Source organism: Rhodnius prolixus, unplaced genomic scaffold (genome assembly GCF_049639745.1).
Source record: "Rhodnius prolixus isolate KJV_2025 unplaced genomic scaffold, Rpr scaffold_1, whole genome shotgun sequence".
Lineage (NCBI taxonomy): Eukaryota > Metazoa > Arthropoda > Insecta > Hemiptera > Reduviidae > Rhodnius > Rhodnius prolixus.
In genome coordinates this window covers 25,391,645-25,416,873 of record NW_027411581.1, presented here as the reverse complement: position 1 = coordinate 25,416,873, position 25,229 = coordinate 25,391,645, and the positions used below count along the sequence as shown (strand labels likewise).

The following is a 25,229-nucleotide window of genomic DNA, read 5'->3' as shown; positions in this document are numbered from 1 at the left end:
TTTGAACCTAAGCGCCAGGTGACTTGGAAAGCATTGACATCGCCTTTCTACTAAAACAACACCAATTTGAGTAACTTCCGAGTTCTCATAATATTTGTTGCATAATAACGTAGGTTACGATAGCGCAATGTCAGCCATTGGTTTTTAATATTCAAGCAATTTAATTATGAAATTTCTGTAATGCAATTACTGCCTGAATTACAATCTATTTTTAAAAAACTTGCCCCAATAGGTGTATTTATATAGAAAAAAGTTAACCAAAATAATCTAGGTGATTGTTATCTTCTTTTCACATAAAACTGTCGCGGACTTGGTTTATCTGAAGGATATTTAACTCTAATTCTTCTACAGACTCTACTTACTTCCTTCTCAGAGTTGAAATTGTGGGAAAATAAAAATAATAAAACCCAAGAAGAAAGAAAACTCTCTCATTTCAAGTTGAACCCCTCAAAGCGCTCATGAACCTTCGATTGGGTTAGGCAGCAATTTTTATAAATCACATTTACGATTCGTTTCTCCCTTCTTATTGAGAATAAGTGTGTTAGGGTAAGGTTAGGTTTAGTTGGATAGCAAGTGTGTGGGTAGATTGGCAGCGCAACTCGAAGAAGGTGTACACTCTAGGAGGGTTGTGGAAGTTAAATTCTTTAAGATACTGTTCCATTTAGTTTTATGCGCGGCCTGGGACCCGCGTTCTCCCAAGTCTCTACTCTCCACGGGATGGAAGTCTGCCTTGCCAGAGCGCATTGCTCCAAATACTTTTTAGATTAAGCTACCTCACCATAACACCCTGCCTCTCTATTCTAAGGAGTGAGAGAGAGAGAAACGCTCTCCTAACTAGAGGTTTCCCTCTTCATAATATGTGAAAACCAAATAAGAAAACACAAATACGACAACTAAAACTGCGGTTTCTTGAATATGTATACTTAGTTACTTTATATTTTGTTTAATGTTGGGTTAGGTGATTATTGTTTGACAATCCACCTTGATTAACATAAATAACTAAGAGCATCCTTAAGAATGTTTTACTTTATTTTGCCTAAAGCAAAGGAAGAACTTAAAAATTATCGCAGATAATTGCAGAACGGGAGCAATGTAGAATCGAAATAAGTCTATTTCTGGTGTTTCCTTAGTAGAGTGTAGAGAAAGAGTCTACATGGGCGTCAGCATTAAGTTACAACCAGATTATTCGGGTAAACGGAGACTTTAAGAAGTCAGAAATCACTGCGTGCTCTACATGTTCAAGAAACAAGAAATGGTTTATCAAGAAACCACTAATCATCGTTAAGAGTCGCCTAGCTAATACGCTATATGTTCAATTTACTACAAAAAATGTTTGCTTCTTTACAATCTCTGCTTTTGAAATCAATAATTATTAAAAGAATGTTATATAATGTGATAATAACTAAGTGAGAATAAATTGAATTAAAGGACTAATGTTAACAGCATAAAGCAGGTGCGCAACAAGCATGATTTATTAATCTACTACTTAGTATACAGTAACCAAGGTGTTTTCTAGTGATTAATTATTATGAAAAATGAATAGATTAACTATTCATCTTCTAATTGTATGTAGTGCCAAAAATATTTTTCTGATTGTTACAGTAACCTTATTCAACCCGCTAGTAGTAATAACTATTTACTGTTAGAAAAAGTGATAAATTTAGTAATAGATACAAATTGAAAATAATCCGAATGACCTGAATGATGTTAATGTAGAAATATGTTGGGCGCGACTGCAATTAATCTTAAGAGCAAGAAGTTGCTGACAACTTGTTCTACTGGAATGTTGGTAACTCTTGTCATCAACCAAGAGTACCGGAGTGCTGGCTGCCTCTCTGAAAAGTGACTATCTCTAACTTTTATACAAATAGAAAAGAATGTGTTTTATTGAAATCAAAATAAAGCTAACCAATTTCCTGATTTAAACAATGTTAGGGCAATGGACAATTTTGTACGTCTGCCAAGTAATTTTTACGAATTAGTTCGTTAATAAACTGTAATGTACCTAAACTTAGGTTCTAGCATTCAAATGAAAGTGAAGTTGTAATTTTTAACCTCTTCAACTTCAACTACAACTCTAATGAGTATAGCTAGCCAAAGTTAAATGAGAATAATATTGTTATGATGGAAATGGCGTGATTCATTTAACTATTGTTCTAACTAAAATCAGTGATATGTGCGAAAAATATGATATTCCTTTCATCAATAAGGGAATGATAACATTTTACCTTTATGATTAAGACTATGTATTATCAATTGCTCCATGTGCTCCACTCAAAGAGTCGATCGATATTCCTGGGATAGCCATCGTTTACAAATGAATTTAAATTATATTTATTTTCAACTTAAATTCACGTACATATCTTCAAAAGAAGTTCAAAAGCAGATATTAATAATCCGAAATAAAGTGTTCTGTGGAATGTCGAGTATAGCTATACAGCTTCCGCAAATTACTGCATAAAATTCTCGATAATGTAATTGGCTCAAATTCATCCCCCTTTATTGCAACCCCAAATCTGTTGTTTTGATTAAACAAATAAAATGATGAAAAAACAAATAGAATGAACTGATATGATTTCCCTTTTAGGGCTGCTTGCTGCTTGTGATGATAAAATTACATCCAATGGCTCTGCGTTATAAATTGTCTATCTACCAGTTCTGTCGGTACATCCCAGGAAGGCCAAGTTGCTGGTACCATCTGTTGCATATCCTACATTACTTGGTCATCAATCGGATTACGTTGTTGCTAGTGTCCACCTAATAATCATCTGGGTCCCGCATGAGCTGACCACTTGCACTTGTTAAGAACATCTTTAGAATAAGCGGGTTTCTTCGTAATGCACCTGGTGTAATGTATCTGTTGGTAAATGCACTTTGTGCTAGCGATTTTTAATTTTCTGCAAGCTCCATTTATTTGCAAAAATAAATTTCTATTCTTACTATCCTCTGGCCTCGGATCCATTAGCTGGAAGTGGAATATGGTTGTCGTGGATAAGGTTATAGCCATCACGCATTACTAAACTATCATTCTTTTAAATTGATTTTGCATAATTATGTGATTGACATAGGTAATTCATAGAGGACCCAGCGAAGAGTAGATTTTACAGACCAGTAAATTGTAGCGGAAAATAAGTTAAGAAATCGTTAAAAGCGATAGTATAAAGGAAGGCAATCTCTTCTTGCAGAAGCGAGGAAGTACAGGAGGTATCTTCTTGATAATGATGAATTGCTGATGAACTTTGGTTTTGCAAGTTTCAAACCCGAGATCTGAGAAGTAACTTGAACCTGTTCCTTCTTTTAGCTCTATGCTGTTTTGAATGGTTCTTGGACACTTAGACTCCTGTTTCTTCGACAACCAGCCAATTACAAACGGAACAAAAGTGTTAGTATTTGCTCAAAGTGACCAGCTAGTTATTTCCTTTACTGCTGTTGTAGCACACCACTAATAATGTGAAAAGAATTTGTTTTCTTTTAATTTTTGTGAGTAATCTACCCAATTATGGATTTCACAAATTTACAAAGAACTCTGATTTTCACAAAAGCTCTTCTCTGATGTAAGCTGCTATAACAGTCACAAATTCGAAATGAGGAACTTTTTTTTTATTACAATTTGGTGACAGTAAAATGTTTTCCTCAAGTTTTTTGGAAATTTGGAAAACTATGAACATTTAAGGTAATGAAAAAGACTACTATTTTTAGAGAAAATGCCTGAGGATGCCGGCATGGAGTCGGCTGATCTGTAGCATGATGAGCGCCGAGAGCAGTAACTCCTACGTAAACCAGATTCGCCTTATTACACACAGCAGCCAACCAAGCACTTGGAGCATATTTCCGGCAGTGGAGATTATGCTCTAATATCCAACGAGGGAGTTAGGTCGGAGATACCGCGTCTAATTTAAAATAATGGAGCTTGGTTGCCGCCTCCAGTCATCTCAACTACCACCCCCTTCCTTTACCACTAGCACTATACAAATCCTCTCCTTTTTTTTCCTTTAAGCACACTACTATCAAGCGAAACATCCCCACAATCCCTAAAGTTACTGAAAGAACCTTTCTAGGGGTATGGTAAAGTGTACATCGCCCTTCGACGATCTTCAATGCTACTGTAAAAGAAAGAATAGATCTTTTTAAAATTGCACTCTTTAGAAGGCTATAAACATTTTGATATAAGGAGGGGATGCTGTAGGAAGATAATTTATTATCCTGGTATTGGATATCTCTGCCATTTTGACCATCCATAACTCAAACCTTAGCACAAACAAGTGCATTTTTGTAATACCTTCCCGTTTTACTCGTGCACGCCCATAAACCAGTCACAATATAATAAATTGTCTCGTGCGGAATCTGCTTTTCACGGCATCCGTTGGAAACACAACATTTTAAAGCTAATTGCTTTTTAATTGTTAATCAATGTTCTACCTAGAAATATTTCAAATATCTTAAGAAAAGTCCCAGTGATAATTATTGTATTCCAATTAATAATATTTGTTTATGTAAATGATGGTTCTAACCGCAGCTAAGTAATATGGTTCTTAATATCCATCGTACGTAGAACGCACGTTTTTTGGTTTCGAATTTTGTATCCATATTTAAGGCAGCTCGTTAATAGTTACACCCCCTCACACATCGTTTGATTTTCAAACAGGTTTTCTCGCATCGCACGCAGTAATCGTGCGGAACCTGATATGGAAATGCAAAAGAGAAGGAATAAATGGCTTCCTCTCTACAAGGATTAATTAATTTTCAACGAGGATTTAGGTTCAGTAGGGTACGAAACTTTCCATTATTAATCAATTTATTAACAATGTTAATCTATTACAAATAATTGATTTAACTTAGTTAAATTCATTCTAAAATTTTAAGTTACAATGTTTATTAAAAACATTAATCTTCTTGCATTTAATAATAAAATATTTACAACAGTTTATTCATTAAATCAACGTAACCTCATTTTTTCAATGGTAAACTTACTTAAATAAATTTTAAATTTAACTTGTGTTATAACTAAAAAAGAAAAAAATTTATAAAACTTATAAAGAAAAAAGTTTAAATAATTCTGTTGAACAAATCATATGTGCCGAAATTTTAGAAAATAAATACGTTTCCATTAACAATAGTTATGGTAACAATAATAAAATATTTTCAAAAGAATAACAACTAATTTGTTCTTCGAAATAACATCTAATTTGTTCTTCGAAAAGTGTCAACAAATGGTTTTCCTCATTCATCTTAATAATTTTAGTTTTGCTTTAGTAATATTGTTCAGTAATCTATCGCAATTAGCCCTCAATTCGATAAGACGTAAGGTTGGATTAGACCAGCCTAAAATATGCAGAAATATTGTTAAAAGTAATGCACAACTAATTCACAAATTGCAGAGCATCCTTAGAGTAGGCTATTTAATCTCAAACTTAGATGACGAAAGCTACTAGTCACAAATATTTCCTTTCAAAAAAAATGATTATATAGTCAATTAAATGAGGGCCCATAGTCTGCGAGATGTAATGATTTCTAATAAACTCCTATTTATCCTACGGAGACAGTAGTGGCTTCACATCCTTTATAGTTTTCCTGCGCTAGGTGTTCTTTATTGGTAAGGAATAACCATTTTGAGAGAAAGCACTCCGGAAGCCAGACTGTATTAAAAACCTAGGCACCACTGAAATGACGTTGCCATGCCTTTAAGGAGCAGGAAGGTTAGAGTTTTCTTTTTTTTTTGTAATAAGTACAACGTTAGTCATTATTAATTAGATAAACCTCATATCCCCACAGTTGAAAGAGAGAGAAAAATTAATAATCAAATTTATTCAAAATTTTCATTATCCATTTAAGCGTGGAATTTAGTTTAAGAAACCCCCCATAGTGTGCGGAATTAAAATCAGACAATGACGTGTATACACGTTGAACGCAGGGCAAAACAACCAAAAGTTTACAGCGTCGTAATAGTCACTGCAATTTCTGGGGCTTGAGATTACAGAACATTCTGTGTTCAATCAAAATCTTGCACCGCTTCACGTATGCATTGCCTAGTTAACTAGGGACGCAAGAGCTTTTACAAGGATGAAAAGAGCTTTGAATTCTGTGCAAAATGAAATCGTGCTCGTACTGAGATTTGAACCTCTATCTAAGGTAAAAACGGCATTGCACGAGGGTTGAGAGCTTCTATTTGTGTGCGTAATTCCCAATCTCTAATGCGGGGACCAAACATGTACCAACCACTTATCATTTAGCTGACTCCCACCAACTCTCTCCATATAAAATACTTGGCTGTTCTATTGAAGAAACATCCCACCAAATAATATTGTATTTTGTTAAAATTTAGAGTTTTTGTAGTTAAAGGCAATTTTATATTTTTCACAACGAGTATACACGTCGAACGCTCCGAAATAGAGATTTGGTTTGATGTGTATGCCCGTCAAACACACAACTGGTTAAATCATGGCGAAATTAAAAGAAAAATCTCTTATTTACCAACAAACTGTAAAAATAAATAAAGTTGTGCCTCCGAGAAATATAATATATGTCAAACGAAAGAATTACACAAGGAAATACTTGAACTTTAACATTAGGACTTGCAAGCTTTTGGTGATGCAAGTTGGTAATGCTGTCATCTGGAATCATTTTCTTGTCTTCAGTGGCGTAATTATCGCCAGAAGCGACATTTCTTAATGGCACTAAAGTGCATCCTAATTGATTAAAATTGTATTTTTTTATTATATTAAAAAAAATCTACTTTTTTCTTCTTCGCTATTTTTTATTATTATTATCATTTTTCTCGATTGAATTTATTAACAATTTAGTTGTAGATTTATTTTTCTAAGAGATATAAATATTTATTTTTTTAAAAAATAACTAAACAATAATAAGCAAGATAGAACGCTGTTAGCAATGACATTGGCTGAGTGTGTCATTTCTATTATTAAACCAGCTCCATGTTTTATTTGCATTATCTCAGCTAGTTGTTGTCTAAACAGGTAGCTGAATGAATATAAATCAACTGACAATCGATTAAGTTTTAAAATATAAGAAGTAATATTAAATGATTTTATTGTGGTTTCTCAAAATCATGATCTCATCGATTAAGGTATTTCACAAAAAGCTTGCTATTGTTAAAATTACTTTACTGATTTTGAACTTTACCACCTCACTATGTTCTCTAGAAAGATTCCTTCATTTAAGTCCGTTCTCGAGGAAAGTATATATAAGAAACATGACAGATTCAAGATAATATGGTTCTCAGTTAACTGTACTCAGTTTTCTTGAGTGGTGATACTCAACTTATTTTGACCAACAGTCATTTTTGAGTTATACAAAGAGAATCCCTTACTCGGAATTAACAATTTAAGGAATAAATTTTTATTTTCTCAAAAAAAGCCCTTAATTACTCACCATGCCATTATTCCAAAGGTCAGGAGCTGGTGTAGTGGTTATGGAGCGTGTATTAAATGGGGGATGCCCAATTCGAATCCCCGGTATAACAACTTTTTATTTGTTAGGAAACATTTTTTGTAGTTCACGACATTTAATTCATAGTTGGATGTTAAGTCTTGCCTGAGAAATAGCCAATTATTTTACTTATGGTTCGCGTGTAGACCTACAACTTTTACTCGATTCATTCCCCAGGCAAATTTGATTAATAACACTTTTAGAAGAAGCAGTGTGTACACTTACTGCTAAAGGTCCATTTGGCAACATGATCAACGATATACTATCAAGGAGTATAAAAATTGGCCAACAAGCTAGTTTACAGAAAATTATTCAATCGGGGAAGCCAATCTGCAGCCAATCTGTCTTTTTCTCTTAACTTCATGAATATTACACCCTCTGTATATAATTTATATTTCATTTTATTGACATTTTCTAAAAATTTTAGAGATAATATAATATAATTGAAATTTCTTTTAATGTGTCATTTATAGATCAGAATAGTTGCGCTCGAAATCATGTTCCGTTTGATCTTTAGTTAACTCAGCGTCATTCATGTGATTTTCAGTTGATTCTCTAAGCAGTTGTGTTTCTCTAAATTGTTAATTAAAAGAAAAAATATACCTCGGTAAGAATAGTAATGAAGCTAGAACGGGATAGTTCGCGTTTTGTTTTTTACAAGGTGGTAAACAGAGATTTCACTCTGTTTAGAATTATCAGTGTTGACTCTACAGGTCTTTGCGGAAGTTGTGGTTGCAGTTCAAAATTAACTGTTGAATGTTCAAATTAGTTCAAATTACAACATCTTGTGTAACATGTAAGCTAACCAGGATATCTGTATTTCATCGCCAAATGCTCCAACTACGTATCTCCTATTTTGGTTGAAGAGTTACCAAAGAGCGAACTGATTGATCATCTAAATGATTGCAATAAATTCCGAACTATGGTTAACTATGCTCAATATGCACAATTCTGCCATAAAATATTTTAAGATTTACTTAATCATTAACGTTCTGTAATTGGAAACTTTTAATAGAGTAATTAATTTCATTGTAATTAAAATAAAAACTATCGGGAATTTTTTTTTTTTTTTTTAAATCTTTTATTGCAATTTACCACTGCAACAGTTGTTGCAACAAGCAAATACGGTGAAAGGGAAAAGAAATAACGGGAAATCATGATTGGAGAAGGCACCCAGTGGTGCCACTCCAGTAACGTGCTTAAGATAAGAGAAGATCACGAGGCCATCTTCTCTTCAATCTCCTTAGAGGATTACCTGGTAATGTGGAGGAAGATAGGTGATCTATGAGAGGGTTAGGATGAGCTGCTGTAGAGGAATGAAATTTGAAGAAACGAGTGTTAGCAAGATCTGTAATGAAAGGAATTTTGAGGTCATTATGGATAGTGAGGTTAGATACATAGAACGGAGCGTTAAGAAGTTTTCGAAGTATTTTTGACTGTAATGTCTGGAGGCGTAGTGAGTTGGAACGCTTAGTCGATCCCCATACTTCGATGCCGTATGACCAAATGGGTCGCAGTAACATTAGATATAAGAGTCTTTTGTTATGTAGGTTAAGTTTCGAACGTTTGTCAAGTAGTCTGGCGAGAAGTTTGTAGCGTTGGTTAGCTTCTTGTCTTTTCAGTCTAGTATGGGGATTCCATGTCAACCGTTTGTCTAGGTGCAGTCCAAGGTAACGTACTTTGTCCACAGCTGGTATAGGAGTTTGGTTCAAGACGACGGGAGGTAGGATTTTCCGTCTGAGAGTAAATACTATAAACTTAGACTTCGTAACGTTGGTTTTGATTCTCCATTTGAAAAGCCAGTCCTGTAAGTGGTTGATGTGTGTTTGTAGAGTTCGTGTAGCGATAAGAGGATCGGAATGTGGAGATAAGATAGCAGTATCGTCAGCAAAGGTGGAGAGGATAGTATTTGGATGTTGAGGTATGTCTGCTGTATACAAGGAGTAAAGAATAGGACCTAGGACACTGCCCTGAGGAACACCAGCGCGAGCTAGACGGATATCAGAGTCTGCTGCTCCACAGTTGACTCTGAAATATCGATCTTTTAGGTAAGATTTGAGGATGAGGTAGTAAGTATGAGGAAGAATCTCCCTCAGCTTAAACAGTAGTCCCTCGTGCCACACCCTGTCGAACGCCTGAGCGACGTCAAGGAAAACACTCGGGCAATACTGCTTTCGCTCGAGGGAGGTAGCAATAGTGTCTACAACGCGAAGCACCTGGTGAGAAGTTGAGTGATGTCTCCGAAATCCGAATTGATGATCCGGAATCATATTTTGTTCTGACACTAAAGGATAAAGTCTTTTAAGAAGTAGCTTTTCGAGGATTTTGGAAATAAGTGGTAGTAAGCAGATTGGTCGGTAGGAAGTAATACTAGTGATGGGTTTCGTCGGTTTTGGTATCATTTTGATGATTGAGAATTTCCACAGAGTAGGAAAGTGCGTCGTTCTGAGGACAGAGTTGTAAAGCAGTGTGAGGAATAGTATGGCTTTTTTTGGAAGTTCGTTTAAGATGGTTGAGGTTATGAGATCGTAGCCAGGTGATTTTTTAGGTAGTCGGCGAATTTCGTTCATTACGTCTGCAGGTGTAAAAGGTTTTGGTGGTAGGCTGAGTTGGAGGGGGATGTCCAGTCTGTTGTTAACGTCTGCGGCATGTCGCTGGTCTAGTATGTCGATATGTGGCAAGAATATATTTGTAAGGTGGGTTGCAAATAAGTTGGTTTTCTCTTCATTGGACTTGGTCCAAGAGCCATTATCCTGGCGAAGTGGAGATGATATCTGCTTATACTTCAATATTCTTCTAGTAACAGTCCATAGAGATTTATTTTCAGTTGTTAGTTGTTCAGTGAAGTCTGCGTACCTGTCATTGTAATATTTCTGTAACTCTAGTTTTAGTTGTCTGGTTAGTCTGTTCAAAGTTCGTTTGTTTGATGGGTACCTTTGATTTTGCCATTGGTTTCTAGCTCGTCTTTTGGCTGTGATTAGCGTGCGGATGTGAAGTGGTAGATTGTGGGTTGGTAGAGTAGTTGTAGAAGGTCGTATGTAGATTGTAGAATTCCAAATGCTCTGCTGTATTGCCACTGAGAAGTCATTTACTTTGTCGTCCAGTTGTTGTGGTGTTTTCAGTGAAGTATGTAAGTCAAGTTTTTCTTCTAAGTTGGAACGAAAGAGGGCCCAGTCAATTGGTCCGTTAATCAGAGTGGGTCTACGTGGAATGGGTATAGGTCGTACGTCTAGAGTAAGTAAGACAGGACTATGGTCAGATGAGAGATCGTTAATTCCTTGTATTTCTGTGTGGATGTTTGTGAGTGAGGAACAGACAAAAAAGTCAAGCAGGTCGGGAAGTTTTCTGAGAGATGTTGGCCAGTAAGTCGGTTGGTTGGGTGAAAGAGTTCTGAGTCTATTGGAAGATATAGTATTAGAGAGCGTCATACCTCGAGGATTTCTCACTCTGCTTCCCCATTGAGGATGCTTCGCGTTGTAATCGCCGCCAGAAAGAAATCGAGGTCCTAAGGATTGAAAGAATCGGTGGGATTGCTCTTGGTTTATTTGGTGATTGGGTGGGCAGTAAACTGCTGAGATAGAGAACTGGAAAGGATTACTGGGTAGAGTGATGGTAGTAGATTGCAAGAAGTTAGTTGAGTCGCTAGGAGTGTAGTTGTGTTGTATAGTTCTTCTGATTAGTATGGCGGTCCCTCCGTAAGCTGTGTTGTCTGGATGGTCAGTTCTGTGAATAATGTAGTCGTTTATGAAGAAATATGATCTGCTTGTAAAGTGGGTCTCAGTAATCAGCGCAATGTCAATTCTTTTCTCATGGAGAAGAATGTCCAGTTCATGTCGTCGTGAAGTTAGTCCATTAGCGTTCCAAAGAAGAATAGTTAAGGAATGTTGAGTGTGAGCCATAGTAGGAGTTTAAGGAAGTAGTTTATTGATTAGCGAGGTGAGAAGCGAAATTAGTGGAGTTACCAGGTTTTTCAAGTCAGTGATGAAAGAGTTGAGTGTTGATGTGATGTCAATTGGAGAAGTGGTTGTGACTGGAGCTTGGGTTTGAGATTGAAGAGAAGATGGTCCAGCTGCTACATCAGCATAGCTTAGGGTACTGGTGTTTGGCAATTTCCTCTTTGGTGATCGCCTTGGTGGTCATTGATGTTTTGGTAGTAAAACTATCGTCTGATTCACTTTCTTCGTCGCTGAGGCTCATTTTGCCTACAGCTCTTCTCTTACTGTGGTTGTTTTTAAAAGGCGCTATTTTTAACTTTGTTCTTAAGATAACAATCAAATTGTCAATATAATAGCAAAGTTAATACAATAAAGACTCAATTTACCTCAAAAAAGTAAATTAAACTCAGCACAAAATTTTTAGTGTCTAGTTTACACAATAGCTAAACATATGACATCGGGAAAATTATTTCTAAAATTTGGATTCCATTGGTTTAGTTTTTAGACAGCTAGAACATAGGGTTTTAGTCTTGTCCGTCCTAGACTGTGCAGAAACATTGTTAAAAGTATCTGCGTAACCTGCCTTATAATTTGTATAGCATTCTTAGGTTAAGCTATTCTTCAATCTCGCCGAGAGATCTGAAGAGGAATTAGTACTGAATACGTTGTGAAAAATGTTCTGATAACATTGAAATAGGAGCTCAGTTAGCGAGGTAGTCGCTAAGATTCCTAAAATAGTAACTGATCTAATTAGACTAAATAACTTAGTGTTAAATGTAACTTAATATTTTAATTAATCTTAATAAATATTTCAATACGTTTCATCAACAAGTAGATTCAAGTGCTTAGATTACATTGGTTTATATATGATTGGTTTTTATTTTTAACAAATTCATATCTTTTGGAAACAATCCCTGAATGATTCATTCCACTTCATCCTAATCAGTACTTATAATCATTCCACTACATTAATCCTATCGGCAGGTTAATTTAAACTGAATGATGGTTGAAAAGCATGCATAGCTAAAATTGTAGCAGCTTGGACATCATCGTCAGCATGGACGAAGGACAGCTAATAAAGCATTAGCAGCATCTTGCTGAATGCAATGAACGAAAGTTAAGTGCTTTTCTAATGTACAAACGTAGACAGTCTAGGTAACTGCCCTTTACATATTCAATTTACGTGTAATACATGCATTCATTGTATTTTTTCCCTACTATATTTAAGATTTACTTTATTGCAATAAACAATGTACTGCATAAATACGATATGATGCAAGCCACTTACATTTTGTGACTTAAGTGGAAGATTCACATTTCGCCCAATCACACAAATAACTGTTCCTTTTTTAAAAAATATCGTCGTTGTTATAGAATTGTAACGCATTTAATTATTTGTGTTTTCTCAGTATAAATATATTTGTGTAATGTGTAATCAAGTGTGTACCATCGTACATAACAAAAAAGAGAATGTGGTAAACATTCAATGCAAGGTATATATATTATATATTTATAAAAGCTATAAGACAAGTTGTTTGGTGAAGCCGCACATGTCGGCACTTTGATAATCTCCTGTACAAGGTACATCAGTCATGGTCAATATAGCGTTAACTTTGTGAGCCGTTCAAACTGCCTGACCATGCCATCAGGTCTGACTGTTTACCTGATACATGTACAACGTTAATACACCCGCTAGGCCAGCCAGAGAGGAAATGCTAGAGAGAACTGTTCACTGTTCTCTTTCCTTTACTATTCTCATTTTCATTTCGATTTTGGCTTTCATCTTTGTTAATAATTATTTCAAAAAACAAACAAAAATTGGGCATAAATTTTACAAACTCAAAGCAACATTTGAAAAATCTGGTTACACATCCGCTTCATCAATTTTCTTAAAATTAGGAATTTCTCTTATTTATTAATCGCTAATAATATTAAAGAGGTAATATTTCCTTACTGTACACTTATGTCACTGTTTAAATGGAGCCAACTCTACGCGGATCTGCTGACTTAAGCAGCGTTTTCCTAGTTTAAGCAAAAGTTGGAAGATCTATTCGTATGCCACGAGAGTTCAAACCTTTCGAGTTGAAGCCTTTTCTAAGAACTTCTCAGTGATTCTTTCAGCAAAATTTTACTTCTAAAATGTCAATGATAGAAATGAAAGCGTGATATATTGGGCTGCAAGAATTTTATGGCCGAGGCCGTTAATGAAAAAAATAAATAAAATAAAATAAAATAAGATAAAGAAATTAAAAATTGACCGACTTAATTAAAACAAAAGTTCAAAAGTGGAAGAAGTAGGTAATCACGTGTTAACTGCCAAGTAGATATAGGCACACGTGGCCAAGACTGTCCTCATTTTTAGTTCTGTGACTTTTTTTTCCTGTTTCAAGTTTGTGTCGTGACTTTGTTTTTTAGCTTGGCTCTCGAATCCATGAATTAGCTTTGGATTTCATTTAATCATGATTTTGAAAAGCTTCTAGTGCAAGTATGATGATACCTATCCGTCCATCAGCAGTCCGCGACACCAAATTGGTAGCAACAGCTCAAAGCCCACGTGGAAAGTTTTATTTAAATACCTACCTTGCTGGATTTTCGCTCTGCAACAACCTTAAACTGTGGTTCTTCAGATAACTTTGCTTCTAGATTAGCTAACAACTTTTAAGGTTACTTCAACTAGCCCCTTAAATCAGCCATATTCTGAGAACTCTTCTTGCTATTTTTGGATCACTTACATTTCAACTCTCGAAGATTCAGAACCTTCTTAATTAAATTAAAACTCCTACACTAGTAGTTTGCTTCTTTTTTTTTAATTTAAGGTCAAAGCAATTTTAGATTCCTCGTTTCTGAATCATTCCAAAATGGATTTCCAACTAAAAACACCTACTCATAGAAACCGTAAGTAATAACTCATTTGGTCTACAGTTTCCTGAACAATGCAGTGATTTGCATGTATTTAAGTTTTCGTTTTGTTTTTTTTTCTTATTTTTAACTCCGCACTTTATAAATTAGCTAAATTGTATACTCAGAGCTGTCAGCACTGTTTGTGCCATCAACCGGGGCAACGTGATAAGAGAGACTAGCCAGTGCTGGCAACTCTCTGGGTTGCAGGAAAAGGTTAGGAAGCTAAAAAGGAAAGAGTTATTAGGATAGGAAGGTGTGGATAAAGATTTAACCCTATGGGTTTGGGTGATCTATTAGATTGATGTGAAAATTTAGGAATCGGATGAGGATTAATTCTTGGGCATAGAGGATTTCAAAGTCTTGATGGAGGTTATGATTGGAAGCTTATTAAGATGCTCTTACAATTCTGCGAAGGACTTTACTTTGGAAGGATGTATAGGTTAAATGATGGAAGGTTTGGCAGAGTCCCACATTTCTGTTCCATTGTCCATTATTGGACGAAATAATGTTTTGTAATGTAAGAGTTTGTTGTCAGGGTAGATTTAGGTCCAAGGAGTCTCCTGAGTAGTCCGTCTGTTAGTTACTTACTGCCTTTTAAGACTTGCATGAGGGTTCCACTGTGGAATTTCAACTTTAAAGTATGTTTTAAAAACTTTAAAAATCACTAGTTCAATATCGAAGGGACAATTTTTCAAAGTTTGACTATTTTCCAGAACAACTTAAGAAGCTTAGTTACAGAAATTTTAATTAATTCATCAAATAACTAATAATGATATTCGTTAAACTATTAATTTGGAAGTTTTAGCAAAAAAAATCAATTTCTTTCATTAAGATATTGTATGTTAAACTGAAACTATTATCACATTAGGAATGTGTGCTCCATTCCTGTGAGGAAATATCAAGAACTATTTCATTTCATTATTAAGTTAACAATTGTTTAAGCCTAATTATGTATGCATAAAAATAATTTTGAAAAATTTAAAATAAAAAATTCTGAGGTAAAGAGCATAACACAACTTTTAATAGATTCCACTATCAACAAATCATTGCTTTGATTTATAACCTTCTTCACCTGTCTCAAACTAAATTCAGCAAATCAAATTTCATTAATGCGATTCAGAAATTTCCTATCTTCTCAGCATCCATTTTTTATTTCAGGATAGTAAATAAGAGATAAGCTAGTAAAAAAAAAAAAACAATTGAAATAAGAAAACACTTTATTTGCCATTAACATCAATGTGCAATAATTGTTAACTATATTTATGTTTTGTATAATCATTAACATTGTTCACACGGTGTTTTCATATTGAAAAATTAAATTAACAAATGTTGGACTACAGATTGATTTGTTCTTTCTCTCAAAATTGCCACTAATCCGTTATTTGTGCACCTTAAAAAATAACATAATAAAAAAATAATAGAACAAAATAAAATAACATACAGAATTTACTAAGTGATTATTCATAATGTGGTGACTGTAAACTTATTATTATTATTTTTATTATTTTTTTGTGTTTTTTACTTTTATTATTTTTCTCAACATAAATTACTATGATTTATTGTAAATTATAATTAGGTTAAAAATTCAAATAACAATATATTTATTTAATTTATTTGAAAATAACATTGCAAATTTAATTATTATCTTTTATTTACGTATATAATTCTTTAAAATAAATTCATTTCATCTTTTATCTTACAAAAAAATATTCTTCAAGTTGATTTCTTCATTTCCTCGGTGATATTCTCAAAATTTTCTTCCCGTGCTGTTGGACATCTTTGCTGGATTTCCATTTTCTGGAAAACAAGAATAACGCATGGATTAATATAACTAAGGCAGTGGCTGCGGAATAAAGAAAGTAAGGAAAGAATTGCGGATCAAGTCGAATTTTCTATTTCCAGTTTTCAGTAGTAATATCGATTTTAGGATGAGTACGAAGAAGGGATTTTTTTTTTTTTAATGGCCTCTGTGGTACGTTAACAAACTAATTAAAAAAAGGAAAAATAAAAAACATGGGAAGCTGAAGTTACATAATATGATTTGGTTTCACCAATATATCCCCGACGGAAACTGATCCCACTAACAGAAGTATTTGAAACATTTCCAGAATATTCGATCAAGGTACTTCTGGCAGAGAGGAGATGGATAAAGTTCTCTTTAAGGTACCATTTTATAAACTATTTTAACGTCCTGCGACTTTTACACTACAAAGGAGTATTACAAGAGTTGCAAATAATCAGTATTGAAAAGTAATTCCAAAATAAAAAGTCACACTTTACTGAATGTCACATTTTTATCACATTTTTTAAGGTTTTTTTAAAAAATGGCCCTAATAATTTTCTTTAAATTTTGGCGCGCTTGTAATGTTGTTGATCCTCAAATTAAAAATAGTAAGCATTTAATATTTTTCGAATCACAGCATTCGGAAAATGTCGAAGAGAGAAAATGTAATCTTAGAACTATCAGATTTTATTTTAAATAGATTTTTAAAATCATATTTTTTTTTTTTATTTACAAATTTGATGTTATTTGCTTTTTTCAGCAAGAAAAATGATAAAAGATCAGATTAATACTTAAAAAGTCATCTTTGCATTTTTTCATTAACTTCAAAAACCAGTTTATTGTTACAAGTCGAATGAGAAATTCAACGGAAGTAATTCATTACAGTAAAGAATCATGAAAATAGATTTTAAATTTAGAAAAGAATTCATTAACTTGATACTTCGTAGTTCTATTTATATTCGTTTTCAATCTACAGTCTTCCTTTTTTCTCTAATTTTTTACTTAGCGTCATTTTAAGGATGTTTCCAAGGTAGCCGGAGTGTTTTCTTGGTTATAAACCAGTTTTAGGTGCCTTGAATCATAGTGAGAATTACAATGAACCTAACACAGTCAAAAAGGTATGACCTAGATATCTAATTCACTCAAAAACCCAATAAATTCCAAGGTAAATCTTTTTGGCTAAAAAATGAAGAGACTTAATTATATTAATTAGGATCGCTTATGATATTTGTACCGAAAAGGTTTATTATTCTTGTTGAGTTTATTCTGTTATTAACATTTCCTGAATATAAGCAAACCAATGACCAAAACATAATGCGGGTTATGAATAAAAGACCGATTCAGTTGGAGATTAAGCTTTTGATTTTCTCTCTTTGACAGTAAACAACAGATTAATACTAAAAAACCATCTTTGCTTTTTTACATTAACTTCAAAAATCAGTTTATTGTTAGAAGTCGAATGAGAAATTGAAATGAGTCTATTTCTGTGCATTTAAATACACAATATTTCACATCTTAAATTGAATACTTAATAGCTCAAATAGAAGAATTTGCCTCAGAACATTTTTTTTATAATTATAAAAGAATCAAACATTAACAGGCTAATGGTTACTTGGAATTTACAGAACCCTAATGCTATTTACAATTTTAGTAAGAATATTTCGTGAATTTGTATAAATACTCACTGAAAGTGCGAGTACAAATAATGTCCGCCGTGAACATCGCCGGCTGTTTCGCCGCCATCTTGTCCTTCTTCAAATTTTTGCCTAGAAACAAACAAATTATATAAATAAATACAAACATTTTGCAATTTTTTTTTAAGTATCAGATAATAAAATGTAAGCAAAGTTATTTTATAAAATTTTTCTTTGCAGACAAAAAGATAATGGAAGAGATATTATTTTTTTTTAAATATTTTTACTTTTGTTTTAAACTAATAGCACAGCCTGAAAATCAGACACTTTGTATGGCAATGTTTTTTGAGTTGGGGCTACTTCGTCCGAGCACTACCGAACTACTTTTACCATTGCTGGCTTTCATTCCATTCAAGTATTTTATGATGCACCTAACAAGGTCCATAGACTGAATATTTTAGTGCTCCGTGCTGCGAAACTAACCAATCGGAGGATTTTAATTTGTTTACAAAAGTACTCTATATTGCACCAGCTCTTCCGAGTTCCCATTATTTCTATATTTGCAATCATTTAGAGTAGATGTAACTTTATAAACATTCTACCATCCTTATTTCCTCCATTAGAAATAAAACCGGATTAAAAGAAGCAATTATAGCAGAGAGAAAAAATAGTTAATGCTTATAATAAGACAAATTAAAGTCATTTATAATATAATTCAAGGTTGCTGAATTAAAATGAATGTGTCACAATTACAAAATGCAATTATTTTGCAATTATTTAAATAATACGTAATAAACGTTAATTCTTATAACACGGAGAATTATTTTATTGCCAGAGAAGTAAATAATATTAAAAAATTTAATGAATTTAACTGTTGAAAAAACGCTCCAGGAATTTATATATGAAGTAAACTTAAATTTAGTTATGGAGAGATTCGTAATTATGGGAAAGAAGGAAATTTGATGTGAAGTCTTTTTAAAAGAGTGTCTAATCTTGTACAAACACAATTTTGAAAAAATATTTCATTTTTTCCTTCCGATGTAGACAAAATGAGAGCCTATCTGTTATCCAAGAGTTCCACCACATTTTGTCCAGAATTACTTCGGAAGTTCAATTTAAACAAAATATGTTCTCTGAGTAGTATTTCTCTTTCAGATATCATGCAAGAATAAATTAGTCAATGAAAAACAGTATCGATGTCGTCACAAATATTAATTTCTTATTAATATCAAAATATTTTGGTTACAATTCAAGCGAATCAAAAGATACTCGAATAAGAATATTTGCAGGTAATGATGTCAATAAATTATTATTTATTACTCTTAGAAAATAAAAAGAAAAAGAATAAATAAAATATATTTCATAACTACAAGAAAAGAGGACAATACTAAGTGATATTGATAAATGTGTTCGGGCAATGTTGAATTGTACATTAAAAATACATCTACAACCATTCAGTTAAAGAGATTTATAATGTGCGCATTTGTTGATTAAAACATGTTTTATACAAACTATACAAAGAAGTTAAATTGCAAGTAGTGGTTGGCTTCTGCACAGTCTCGCTATTATGTATTTCAATTATTTATGATCTTCAACAAGGGAATAAGAACGGTTCGTACAAATGGACAAGATGGAGTAGAAGTAGAAGTGAAAAAGGAAAGAGGAAGCGACAAGATCGCAATAAAAAAGGAAGCAGGAATAATAAAACATTTGAAAGAAGAGGTAGAATGAAGAATGGGTTTGTGCATGGGTAGTGTGTAGCTATGGGCTTATCACCGCTCACAAGTGTAGTGTTGAGTAACATGTTCTTGTTTTGAACAGAAAGGCTGGCCGGTGTTGCGGCACTCGACCTAACTAATAATTACTAACATGCTATACTCTCTGCAGTGCTCAAGATCGTAAAACAGACAATTCTGCTAATGGCGTTTTGAGTGGTTACAAAGGACTTCAAGAGTTTCACTAGAGCAGCAGCGCTTTCCTCTGGCCACTTTCCGTTACATTGTAAACTCGACAGAATTTCATGCACAAAACTGTTAGATCATTTTATTCTTGGTCTATTCATTTCAGGTTAGAATTTTGTTCGTTTTATTTCTTGGTATTAATTTCTTTTTGTATTATTTTTGGCATTGGCTTTCGCCATACAGCCAGCATCGTCTAGGTGCTTATCACTAGAATATCACTCTCCATTCTTACTTATAAATACATTTACTTCACACATTCATCCCTCTACTAAATATATCCTACTATTTACATGAACTACAATTAATGGATGGATCAGAACTCTGTGCTCCTGACATCCTTATAGCTTAACCGAAATTAAAATCACGTAATCCTTCTCTAATCATTTTCTTCCATTCATTCTAATCGGCTATAACTTTTAAATACATTCATATTTCATTGCTAGCTCTGCTATAGATTTAAGCACATAGATGTTGGTGGAGAATATTATGTCTTCGTAGCGAAATGGTGCTTCCTAAATACCTGTATATGTCTTCAAACATTCGTTTTCTTTCCACTACATAACGTGGACATATCATTATTATATGTTTGAAATCCTCCTCCTCATTGCAATCTACGCAAAGAGGAGAGCGCATTTTGTTGATCCGTGAAGATAAGATCCGCACACCGCGTGGTTCGCTCTCAGCCTGCTTATTGTCGTAACAACCCATTTATTAGTGACAGTTCCCTTAAACCATGGTTGTCTAGGTAACTGATCTGCCATAGTTTTATGGAATCTCCCTTTATTACCATTACTGTAATCTGTCTGCCATTTTTGTAGTGCTGCTTTTGAAATTGTACTCTTGATATCGGTGTGTGGTAATTTATAATTAGCCATTTCCCCACTATTGGTGGCTTCCTTTGCAAGTTTATCAACAATTTCATTATCTTTTATACCACAATGACCCCTTACCCACAAAAAATTAATGCAGACCCCCTTCTCTTTAAAAATGGCAATAGTTTCTACAATTATTAATTTACAGTTACTTCATTCTACAAATTAATTCATTTAATGAGTAAATTAGCTGAGTTTACAAGTTGTCTTGAAGTAACTTGGAATCAAGGTAGTACTGGATGGTTATACCTCTTTCTGTGTCAGATTTCTGGCCAATAGCGTTTTCAACGTCTGGGAGGATACCCAGGGTTGGACAGGGAGGGCATGTTATTAACGTCGAATCTAATGTTAAGTTGTGTTAGGTCCTTTACGAATGGAATGTTTAGGACATAGTTCGTGACAGAGGCTTTGCGTTGACAGTAAGTAAAAATAGGTTTTGTTTAAGTTGTATTAGTTTACTGTGTCGGTTTGTCAGTTCAACAAATTTGTAGAGACCTGAAGGTCTAAATTGGCCTTATTATGGCTTTGTAGAAGTGTAGTTTTCTTCTTAGTCCAGCATGGATCATTTATTGGGTAATCACTTATCACATTTATTGGGAAAGTATCTCGTTTTCAACGAATAATAACAAGTTATCGTAAAGTGAGAGTACATTCCATGTTAGTCATCTGTCTGAATAGGGTCCAAGGCAGCGAACGCACTATTTAAATAGGTAAAGGTCTGTTGATCTAAACTTTGGACAGTTTGAATATCTAAGAGTAAATTTTTCGTAGGTACATGTTATTTTAGTGATTTTTATTTGTTTTTTTCACTTTATTTACAACTGCAACAAATGTTGCATCAAGTAAATTTGATGAAACTGGTTAAGTTCTCGTGAATGTGTAAAAACAATCATCCATTGGTGAAACTCTTTCTCAGTGGATTGCACTCACATCAATAGGTCCCTAAGCCACTTCCGCTTCAAGCGAAGAGGAGGATTGTCTGGAAGGTGAGGAGAGGAGAGCTGTTGTACAAGAGGATTAGGATGGAGAACCAAGGAGGCTGTGAAAGTTGCGGTAGCGAGGCTTTATTAGATCAGAGACAAAAGGGATGTGAAGGTCAGTGTGAATGGTAAGGTTAGAAATGTAATATGGTGTATTCAGGAATTTCCGTAGGATTTTAGACTGTAGTGTCTGCAGGCGTTTGGAGTTAGAGGGTTTGGTTGAGCCGTACACTTCTGCTCCGTATGTCCATTATTGTTATTTTAATGATTTTTATTTTCTATAGTTTAAAATGTTCTCGTAGAAGATTTAGATGGTTTACTGTGAGATGCTGCCGTAGCGAGTTAGCGAGTTCAAAGTTTTGCTATGTCATCTGTAAGTGTGGACATCACTATGACAGTTGAGTTTGGTTTGTCCATTGTACTGATGAAATGTCGGTGCTTTCAGGAACAGAACAGCAAAATATTCTTCACCACTTCTAACGTAGAAGAATCTGTTTATTATCCATCAGGTAGGGATTTGATTCTTATGCTGTACTGAGCTGAAAGCCTGACAGGTGTGGGAACAAACCCGATGCAAGTAACTTTTGAGAAGATGATGATGATGAATTTGAGAAGATGAAACTTATTCTACTAGGCTACGAGAATTGCTGTACAATCGTTGTGACATATTAAAGTCAAATTGATGATTTGCAATAATAGCGTCTATATTAAAATTAATTAAAAAATAAGTTATCACGTCACATCAACTAAAGAATTTTGGCAGACTGAACTAAAAATTAAGAAGCAGTACCTTTTCAAAGATTAATATATGTAATAAAAGTTCATGTTGAAGCAATACCAAAACTGTAGGCTAAAATGACCACCGAGGATATGGCTCAGAAAGGTAGTGGGGACAAGATTAAATCTCCAATTAACTTGGGCTTATTCAGAACAGTTAAGTGAAACGAATCCTCCAAAAGAGGTTATTGGAGCTATGTCAGTAACTTACATCTCATATTTAAATTAGGCGAATAAATCCCGCGGAATCCACATTAAATAACATTTTTCCGGCAAAATGAAATTGAGGCCATTCACTTAGAATCTTAACTTTAACAGTTCACTTATTTGTTAGATAATACGCGATAGAGCCATCCACTGGACAAACGAACTTACACATAGATCATTTTTTAAGAGAACACTTACAGGAATCCTAAAGACCTGTTTTTCCGGGAAAACTAAATTTTTCTAAAATAGGACGGAATCTCTGGACTTCCTGTGAATGAAGTGAAAATTAAAAGAAATCTCTTCTTCTGAGTTATAAAAATAAGATATTAAATATGAATGCAAAAATATTCAGTGATAAAATCTAGTTGTAAGCTAATTGGACTAATTTAGGCGGCGTTGTTCAGGAAGGACTGTATAGCGTGTATATAATTGCCAACTATGTTTGAGTTCAAAATTATAGAGACTTATTCCTAAACATTATACAGGTATGTAAGGGACTCTTTTATTATAATTTGTATTCATTTATTTATTTGTAAATTACCAATTAGTGTTCGAGCTTGTTTTAAAGTGTTTGCAGGAAGAGCTTATTAGTAATTAATACTTAACTATTCACAACCTTGATGGGGGAAATTAGGTTAGCCATTTCTTAAGTGTTCCCTGCGGGTATCCCAATCTATCCACACCTACAATCCTCCAACAACTGACTAACAGATCTTCAAGGTTGCAGAAAACTTTTGCCATTTAATCTAGAAATCTTTACAGGTTTTCGTTGCGGTGATTGTGTACATACACGCCGAAATAATTTAATAGAACATATACACGAATTACTTGTCCGATAGTCCACTCGAAACCGGCGGATGAATAATTATTTTTCGTTAAAAAAAAAAATAATAATAGTAAATTGCTTCAAACCCCGTCTACGATACCCAATCGGTAGTTGGCTGTTACTCCCCGTCTGAAAAAATAGGTGATTACTTTTACATTTTTATCCAGCTCTGTGGATCTAACCAAAATTAACTAACTAACTTATGTTAATGAATAATATTTGTAGTTACAACAGTTTGTAAACATCTGTACACAAAAACTAAAAACAAAATAAAGTAAAAATGAGGTTTTTAGCTTGGCGCCTTTTACACTACTACATACGAGGTGTGGCTATTAAATAACGAAACTGATGCTGCTACAGAAGAACTATGCATGCACTATTCTCTGTCAAGACGTTTCTATCCAAGTACAACAACCCAGTTTTAGGCCATCCGCCTTATTCGCCTGACCTGGCCCCATGTGACTTTTATCTGTTCCCCAAAGTCAAATCTGCATTAAAAGGAACACGATTTCAGTCCGTTGAAGCTGTGAAAGAAAAAGCGGCACGCGTCATGCAGGAGCTCACAGTAAAAGACTTCCAGCACTGTTTCGAACAATGGTAAATTCGCATGGAGCGTTGTAGTGATAGGGGAGGGGTGTATATTGAAGGTGATAATAACTAAATATGTATAAATTTAAAATAAAATGTTTTACAGCAATAGTCTCGTTATTTAATAGCCACACCTCGTAAAATGCCTATTTTTTCAGGCGGGCTTTACGTCCAACCATCGATTAGATGTCGTGGACGGAGGCGGATAGCAAACATACTTTACTACAAAGTTCTCATAAAGTAAAGTAAAGTAATCGCCTATTTTTTCAGGCGGGGCTTTACGTCCAACTACCGATTAGATGTCGTGGACGGAGGCGGATAGCAAACATTCTTTACTACAAAGTTCTCATAAAGTAAAGTAATCGCCTATTTTTTCAGGCGGGGCTTAACGTCCAACTACCAATTAGGTGTCGTGGACGGAGGCGACTAGCAAACATACTATTTCTCATTTAACCATTAAATAAAATCCAAGGCCAAGACCGGGAATCGAACCAGTACCACAATGCATATTAGCTTTGCAGGTCTCGCCTCTTAACCCGTTCGGCTACCGTGGCGCCTACAAAGTTTTCATATTAAACATTAAATAAAATCCACAGCCTAGACCGAGAATGGAACACAGTACCACAATACTTCGTAGCTTTGCAGGTCTAGCCTCTAACCGCTCGGCTACCGTGGCGCCTCACTCAAACTACTATTTAGTACGTCAAATACCGCCTGCATATGACAATACTTCCACAGACTTATGGGCCTCTATCTGGGAGAAGAACTAATCAAACTGAAGCATATATTTTGTATTCTCTGATAGCCACTAACATAGGTCAGTTCCATCAAAACCGGGCGTTACTGTACAAAAGACTATTTTGGCCATTGGCATCCCTTTTTCACAAATACCCTAAAACAAATTTTTTTAAGAAAAGTTATGCAAATAAAATTTGTAGAGATATTTGATTTTACAATGGATATACGAAATTGGGCGAAAAAATTAGCAGTAGTTTTCGATAAAATGTCAATGAAGCTAAAAGTTCTTTCAGAGAAGTGGTGATGTCGGATTAGCAAATATTTATCTCTTCTTAATGATATATAAAATATAGAGCCGTACGTTCTAGTGAAATAACTCTGTAGTTGGGAACGAAAAGAATTCCGATCGCCAGAAAAGACTTCCTTTAAAAGAACAAACATCTATAAAATCGTACTTCCGTTTGAGAGATTTTGATCGCTAACATTCCTTCACATTTCATGCGGATTCTCAATCGAAATTGTTAAATTTCACCCAATTTTCGTTATTTAGATAATCAATACCCTGACCATATTTTTATAAA

General features: G+C 34.2%; 1 protein-coding gene across 9 annotated transcripts in view; it reads right to left on the bottom strand.

Annotated features, from left to right (window-relative positions):
- Positions 1–15,481: 15,481 nt before the first annotated feature.
- Positions 15,482–25,229, bottom strand: part of vvl (ventral veins lacking) — a 241,027-nt gene continuing 231,279 nt past the window's right edge. For all 9 annotated transcript variants that reach the window (XR_012460725.1, XM_074135518.1, XM_074135494.1 and 6 more), the window contains 2 exons: positions 17,751–17,831; positions 15,482–16,079 (listed from right to left, as the gene is read on the bottom strand). The gene's annotated coding sequence lies outside the window, so the exon portion shown is untranslated. The remainder of the gene's footprint in view (positions 16,080–17,750; positions 17,832–25,229) is intronic.